The sequence below is a fragment of the Thermobia domestica genome, chromosome 10, assembly GCF_964235325.1.
Source record: "Thermobia domestica chromosome 10, izTheDome1.hap1.1, whole genome shotgun sequence".
NCBI lineage: Eukaryota > Metazoa > Arthropoda > Insecta > Zygentoma > Lepismatidae > Thermobia > Thermobia domestica.
The window spans coordinates 233,603,248-233,611,813 of NC_137463.1; positions in this window are offsets into that span (position 1 = coordinate 233,603,248).

The following is an 8,566-nucleotide window of genomic DNA, read 5'->3' on the forward strand; positions in this document are numbered from 1 at the left end:
AACAATTGACGGACATTATTGACCTTATTGAACATATTAACTCTAAGACTTAGGTATATCAAGAGAAGTATTCTTTAAATTTGGGAATGGTGATAAACAGAATTTTAACATTAACATGCGAAATTTGAAACAATACATTGAACTTTAGTCACAGCTCATAGTCTAAGATCATTGGTGGTGATTGATTTGAAATCTGATAGCTAACCTTATTGAATCTTATGACTCATAGACGAAAGGCAATACATGCTACAACACTGGCAAAGTTATTGTTAATGCAATTTGATTGGTTGATCACTATCTTTCCTGCAATCTGATTGGTTGATCACTATCTTTCGTGCAATCTGATTGGTTGATGATTTTCAAATCTTTGCTGTATTCAGTTTTAAGTTTTGTTTAACATTTAAAAATCTTGGTTTCGTTCAACATTTTGCACTCACTGATAAATATGATCAAAACCGTTTATTTGTTAATCGAATAGTTAAAAACCGGATAAAGTTTGACGGTTAACCGTGAAACGTAAATTTTTTTAGTTTGAAATTTTTTTGCTTGAAATTTTTTGTTTGAAAATTTTTCGTTTCCAAATTTTTTTGTTTCAAAATTTTGTTTGAGATTTTTTCGTTTGAAATTTTTGTTTGAAATTTTTTTTTCGTTTGAAATTTTTTGTTTGAAAATTTTTGTTCGAAAATTTTGTTTAAAATTTTTTGTTTAAAATTTTTCGTTTCCAAATTTTTTGTTTGAAATTTTTTGTTTCAAAATTTTGTTTGAAATTTTTTCGCTTCAAAATTTTGTTTGAATTTTTTTCGTTTGAAATTTTTTGTTTGAATTTTTTTTCGTTTCAAAATTTTGTTTCAAAGATTTTTTTTGAAATTTTTGTTTCAAATTTTGAGTTGACATTTTTAAAAGTTTGTGCACTTATTAGTAAAGAACTGGAACTGTTTAGAACAAAAACCTTTGACAACATTGTGGTGCAATAGTACACGTCAGAACCTGGGGGTTGTACTTGAAATGAAAAAACACAATTCATTGAAATGGATCATTTTATTACACTCCTCATACATCCATACCAGATAGTGGTTCTGTATATTGTCGATACAATGTATTTTGAACTTCTTGCACTAGTTTGTCTTTAGCATATAATTTTAATTCCAGAATCGACCAAATGAACGATGAGCTAAATGTGACCATAGTCAAATCATTAGGCTCAAATCATGAAGTGGTGCTGCGTACAGTCCTCGAAGAGAAGATGGTGCTGTTACGTAAAAAGAGTACATTCCATGTCCCTCGCAACATGGTGTATCTAACGGAAACAGAATGGAACAAATTTATCAGCGTATTTCAGTGTGTGAAACATGCAGTGGAAGTGTGCAACAAAACTAGTATATTCCTGAAAAAGTACTATTTTGAAAAATGTGTTATGCATATTGTACAACATGTATCTAGATATTGTGACGGTTGTCAACATCGTTCGTGGGTGCATACCTGTATTGATAAACAGTTTATTTGTGATCAAATGGACATTGAGTTTCCATCAATTGATATTGCATTAGACCTTAAAAGACTTCAACTGGAATTAAAATTATATGCTAAAGACAAACTAGTGCAAGAAGTTCAAAATACATTGTATCGACAATATCCAGAACCACTATCTGGTATGGATGTATGTGGAGTGTAATAAAATGATCCATTTCAATGAATTGTGTTTTTTCATTTCAAGTACAACCCCCAGGTTCTGACGTGTACTATTGCACCACAATGTTGTCAAAGGTTTTTGTTCTAAACAGTTCCAGTTCTTTACTAATAAGTGCACAAACTTTTAAAAATGTCAACTCAAAATTTGAAACAAAAATTTCAAAAAAAATCTTTGAAACAAAATTTTGAAACGAAAAAAAATTCAAACAAAAAATTTCAAACGAAAAAAATTCAAACAAAATTTTGAAGCGAAAAAAATTTCAAACAAAATTTTGAAACAAAAAATTTCAAACAAAAAATTTGGAAACGAAAAATTTTAAACAAAAAATTTTAAACAAAATTTTCGAACAAAAATTTTCAAACAAAAAATTTCAAACGAAAAAAAAATTTCAAACAAAAATTTCAAACGAAAAAATCTCAAACAAAATTTTGAAACAAAAAAATTTGGAAACGAAAAATTTTCAAACAAAAAATTTCAAGCAAAAAAAATTTCAAACTAAAAAAATTTACGTTTCACGGTTAACCGTCAAACTTTATCCGGTTTTTAACTATTCGATTAACAAATAAACGGTTTTGATCATATTTATCAGTGAGTGCAAAATGTTGAACGAAACCAAGATTTTTAAATGTTAAACAAAACTTAAAACTGAATACAGCAAAGATTTGAAAATCATCAACCAATCAGATTGCACGAAAGATAGTGATCAACCAATCAGATTGCAGGAAAGATAGTGATCAACCAATCAAATTGCATTAACAATAACTTTATCAGTGTTGTAGCATGTATTGCCTTTCGTCTATGAGTCATAAGATTCAATAAGGTTAGCTATCAGATTTCAAATCAATCACCACCAATGATCTTAGACTATGAGCTGTGACTAAAGTTCAATGTATTGTTTCAAATTTCGCACCTTATGTTAAAATTCTGTTTATCACCATTCCCAAATTTAAAGAATACTTCTCTTGATATACCTAAGTCTTAGAGTTAATATGTTCAATAAGGTCAATAATGTCCGTCAATTGTTTACCTGAGTAGAACCAACTGTTTTCTAGAAGTGTGTGTGTACTCAAACTTAAGAAGTACCACAACAAAGGAAATGAATCCCTGTACACTACCTCATCAAGGTCAATCACGTGGTACAACGTCTTGCTTACGTTTATATTTGGCGGGAATAATCAAAACCAATGACGCAATTCTCAAATTATCCTACAAAGTTTCAATGTTCCAATGTCCTGGACTCCTAATTCCATCATAGGTCAATAACTGATTACGTGATCACAATGATTTACCCAATGAATGAGATACTATCCAATTACCAATTATTGATATGACAATAAGAAATGTAACCCTTTCAAAATTTAAGATTGGTACACAAATACACCTGTGTGTTATGAAAAAAGTAATAAATCCTGTACTTATTCAATAATAAAGCCGGTCAATAACCTTTAAATTTTGAATATTTGGCCATAAGAGGAACACCAACATCTATAATGGGTCCTAGAAAAAGGTTTACCGAATTTTGTTATTTGATAATTCCCCAAATTTAAAAGGGAACATAAACATATAAAGGTAATAAACCTCTGTACATACCCATATAACATGTACCCATGAAAGAGAAACGAGGTAAACCACCCAAATTTATCATAATACATGTTAGGGTCCAGTACTATAATACCAAATATATAAAATGAGCAATTTCTAAAATTTAAGGGATGGGCCAAGGTACCCCTAACAAATTTTAAAGGGGTGCACAAATGTACCTATGTCTTATGATAGGGAATAGACCCCTATACATAACCATATAAACATATAAGGTAATAGGACCTCATCCAAGAGATAAATTGGGTCAAAATGTCAAACACGTGGTACAACGTATTGCTTACGTTTATATTTTGGCAATTTCGTACCCATGAAAGTGGACGATGTGGACCATCCAAATTTATCATGATACATATTAAGGTCCTGTACTATAATACCGAATGCTTAAATCAAAAAAATTCCAAAATTTAAGGGGCGGGCCAAGGTACGTACCTCTCCTAAAATTGAAAGGGATGCACCAATGTACCTATGTCTTATGATAGGAAATGAACACCTATACATGACCATATAACCATATAAGGTAATAGGACCTCATCCAAGGAGATAAATTAGGTCAAAAACCAAACACGTGGTACAACGTATTGCTTACGTTTATATTTTGGCAATTTTGTACCCCTAAAAAGGGAACGAGGTGGACCACCCAAATTTATAGTGATAAATATTAGGGTCCTATACTGTAATACCAAATGTTTAAATTGAACAATTTCCAAAATTAAAGGGGTGGGCGAAGGTACCTCCCCCAAAAATTTAAAGGCGTGCAAAAATGTACCTATGTCTTATGATAGGAAATGGACCCCTATACATGACCATATAACCATATAAGGTAATAGGACCTCATCCAAGGGAATAAATTAAATCAAAAACCAAACACGTGGTTGTACCTAAATTTGGCAATTTCGTACCCATGAAAGGGAACGAGATGGACCATCCAAAATTATCATGATACATAATGAGGTCCTGTACTATAATACCAAATGCTTAAATTGGAGAATTTCTGAAATTGAAGGGGGTGGGCCAGGGTACCCCCTCCTAAAAATTTAAAGGGGTGCACCAATGTACCTATGTCTTATGATAGGGAATGAACACCTATACATGACCATATAACCATATAAGGTAATAGGACCTCATCCAAGGAAATAAATTAGGTTAAAAACCAAACACGTGGTTGTACTAAAATTTGGCAATTTTATACCCCTAAAAGGGAACGAGGTGGACCACCCAAATTTATAGTGATCCATATTAGCGTCCTATACTATAATACCAAATGTTTAAATTGGGCAATTTCTAAAATGAAGGGGTGGGCCAAGGTACCCCTCCCAAATTTTTAAAGGGGTGCATTAATATACCCATGTCTTATGAAAGGTAATGGACCCCTGTATACGCCCATATAACCATATAGGGTAATAACACCTCATCAAAGGGATAACTTAGGTCGAAACAAAACACGTGGTATAACGTATTGCTTACGTTTATATTTTGGCAATTTTGTACCCCTAAAAGGGAACGAGGTGGACCACCCAAATTTATAGTGATCCATATTAGCGTCTTATACTATAATACCAAATGTTTAAATTGGGCAATTTCTAAAAATGAAGGGGTGGGCCAAGGTACCCCTCCCAAATTTTTAAAGGGGTGCATTAATATTCCCATGTCTTATGAAAGGTAATGGACTCCTGTATACGCCCATATAACCATATAGGGTAATAACACCTCATCAAAGGGATAACTTAGGTCGAAACCAAACACGTGGTACAACGTATTGCTTACGTTTATATTTTGGCAATTGTGTACCCCTAGAAGGAAACGAGGTGGACCACCCAAATTTATAGTGATCCATATTAGCGTCCTGCACTATAATACCAAATGTTTAAATTGGGCAATTTCTAAAATTTAAGGGGTGGGCCAAGGTACCCCTCCCAAATTTTTCAAGGGTGCATTAATGTACCCATGTCTTATGAAAGGTAATAAACCCCTGTATACGCCCATATAACTATATAAGGTAATAACACCTCATCCAAGGGGATAAATTAGGTCAAAAAACCCCGAAATTTGAATTTTTGGCAATTTTTTACCCATAAAAGGGAACGACATAGACACCCAATACGGATAGAGGTACATACTATGGTCCTAGGCTACCATACCAAATTTTTAGATTTGGCAATTTCCAAAATTTAAGGGGGGTGGTTCTATGTACCCCTGCCAAAATTTAGGGGGTGGGCCATGGTACCCCTGCCAAAATTTAGAGGGGGTGGTCCTAGGTACCCCTAGGTCATTGACCCCGGGCCAAGGTCATTGACCTTTGACCTTTGAGCCATTAAGCCATAACGGGGCCACTACTACTTCAAGCTTAGAAGAAAATGTAGTATCCTTAAAAACGTCTCTGATTTGAGGTCCCGCAAAAACACTTTCTTTCACCTTGGCCTCGCTGAGTGTTGGGAATAGTTTTCTGAGATGATTAAATGCTTCACCATCCCGGTTCAGGGCCTTGACGAAGACCTTCCTGAGCCCTAATTTGTTATGAAGGGGTGGGAAGAATATTTTCTCCGGATCCACAGGACGTTCATTAGCCACGTTCATTCCCCCTGGGACCAGTTGCTCCTTGGCGGCCATTTTGTGATGGTCTACTGATCTTTGGCTCGACTATCCCAATGACACAAGAAGCAGCAGTGCTTTGTGTAACCTCCTTGTAAACCGGTGAGGATGGCAATAACCTTAAGGTCAGCGCATACAGACCACTGGAACTGTTCTTACTTTATTTTTGCAATAGGTTTCGCATGTTCTCGTATGTTTCTTTCATATGTGCAGCATGAGCAATAGGTATGGGTGGCTTTTCATTGCCATTGTGTAGTAACACTGCCTTGAGACTTATCCTAGAGGAATCTACGATCAACTTCAGTTGTCCCATAAGCGATGGAATGTCAGTGCAATACACTAAATCACCATTCTTTGTAAAATTAGGAACTAGGCTCACCTCTCGTTTTGCTATACATCGATATATTCACATCTTGGTTTAGTAGATTCCATTGTTGAAGTCGTAATGCAAGCAATAGGGCTTTAGACTTGGGAAGGTTTAAGTCTCTGATCAGATCATTGAGCTCATCCTGACTTACCACATGTGGTTCATTGTATCAGGCACTGGAGCGTAATTGGGATCTGACTGTGTACTCGAAGATTGTGCATCGGATGAAACATTGTACAGGGTATATGAGTCTGGTGGTACGGGTACAGGCAGACAAACATCATGTTTCACAGCTCTCCTCGCAGAATCCAAGTTAGGATACTGTATTTTATGCTTCATGTTTTTTGAGAAACCTTTTATATTAGTCAGGCAGAAGTAACAGTCTGAAACAAGATCACGGGGCTCGCGCCAAACCATAGCTATGGCGAACGGCATCGATTTATGTGTACCTTTCAACTATCCTGTGAGAGTACGCACACACGAGTTACAACTTTGTTTCGGAGCCCAAACGCGATCCTGGTTGCCTATTTTACACCCGAAGTACAGATGGTAGGCTGTCTTAAGGAACGTTAATATTTCACGCAAAAATATTTTTCACCTACGGTATACACAGATACAGCGTAGTAACACCACCTTCTAACACGAAGATCAACTCTAAACTGAAATATTTGCTTCACGCGACAACGTGATGTATGTCTTGGCGCCTTTTTTTCAACAATCTCTCTGTCGTCTAGAAAAAAGGGAGCCGACGAATATCGCAAGTTGATTACGAAACTTTCCCCGTCAATAACGCCTAGGTTTTAGTGTATCAGTGTGGAACGACAATAAATCTTTGCAACCCTAGGGGAGGGGGTACGTTTCCGGGGGGTCGTGAGTTAAAGAAAAGTATGTTCCTGGGATATAGCCAAGTAACAGTTCTTGGATTAAGATAAAAATTCAGAATTATGCACTCCAAACACGGAAAACACATATTAAATACGAAAAATACGATTTTTCTGTCAATTATGGAAACAGCACCCCGCCAAAAAAAAAAAAACTTACGTGGTGGAACTTTCTCGATGAAATATTCGTAATCAGCTTCTCAAAATCTATACGCTACACCCTTTCACCCTTGTAAAAATTCAGAATTATGCACTCCAAACACGGAAAACACATATTAAGTACGAAAAATACGATTTTTCTGTCAATTATGGAAACAGCACCCCGCCAAAAAAAAAAAAAAAAAAAAAAAAAAAAAAAACTTACGTGCTGGAACTTTCTCGATGAGATATTCGTAATCAGCGTCTCAAAATCTATCCGGTACACCCTTACACCCTCGTGGGAGGATTTTCATGGTGACCAGTGTATTTTACAAAGCTAACAATATATCGATTAAATCCAAAGTTTTGCGAATGCGAATCAAGATGCAATGTCTCTTTCAAAGCTTAAATATGTAATATATTTGCTTGAAAATTCGTAGCTTAAAGTTTTGAGAGCACGAAGAAGAAGAATATTGATAAATGACATTTTTATTAAAAGATGAGGAGGGAGTATTTAACTTATTGCCTCAGCTAGAGCAACAAGAAGAAAGCTTTTCGAGTACTTTAGAATAACACCTGCAACATTCTATTACACACTTCATACAATCTCACCTAAACTTGAAACATATTCCAATTTTCGAGAGTCTTGTTTGTGGTAATTTGGATGAGTTTGGTTCCCCAATGGAACTTTATGAGAAACACAAATTATTAAAGCACCATCTATTTCCACCTTTATTTTCTTTTTTATTTATTTATTTTTTTTTATCTCCACACCTCTCAACATCGTCTGCTTTCACGCAAAACAAGCCGTGTCCAAAAGATACAAGTGTGCATTCGAAGTACGCTTATTTCCGGAACTGACGTCACCTAGTGTGCGTCAAAAGGTCCAAGTTCACAAGTCTGCGAGTGCATAGTACGTAGTGTGCGAGGATGTACACTACGTTAGCACACTTGCGTACTTAAGATGGGAGTTCTTCGTCGTAGGAACAAAAATAATGTCAAAGTGACTTAATAAAATTTTAAAAGACATATATTTAATATTTTTGTTGAGGTGAATATACTTGTGGGCTGATCTAATAATAGTTTACTTGATAAATATACAAATTAGTGATTTTACGAGTGGAATATAAAAATGTTACGCAAATAACAAACGTATTTACGTTGTGTTCTATGAGTATGCAATGGAATTTAAAATAGTATAGGGAAAGCAACCAAATAGTTTCTTTAATAATGCTATAAATTCATTTGTGTTTAAATATTACATGGTTTATGTAGCTTAATTGAAATAACTATCGGTAA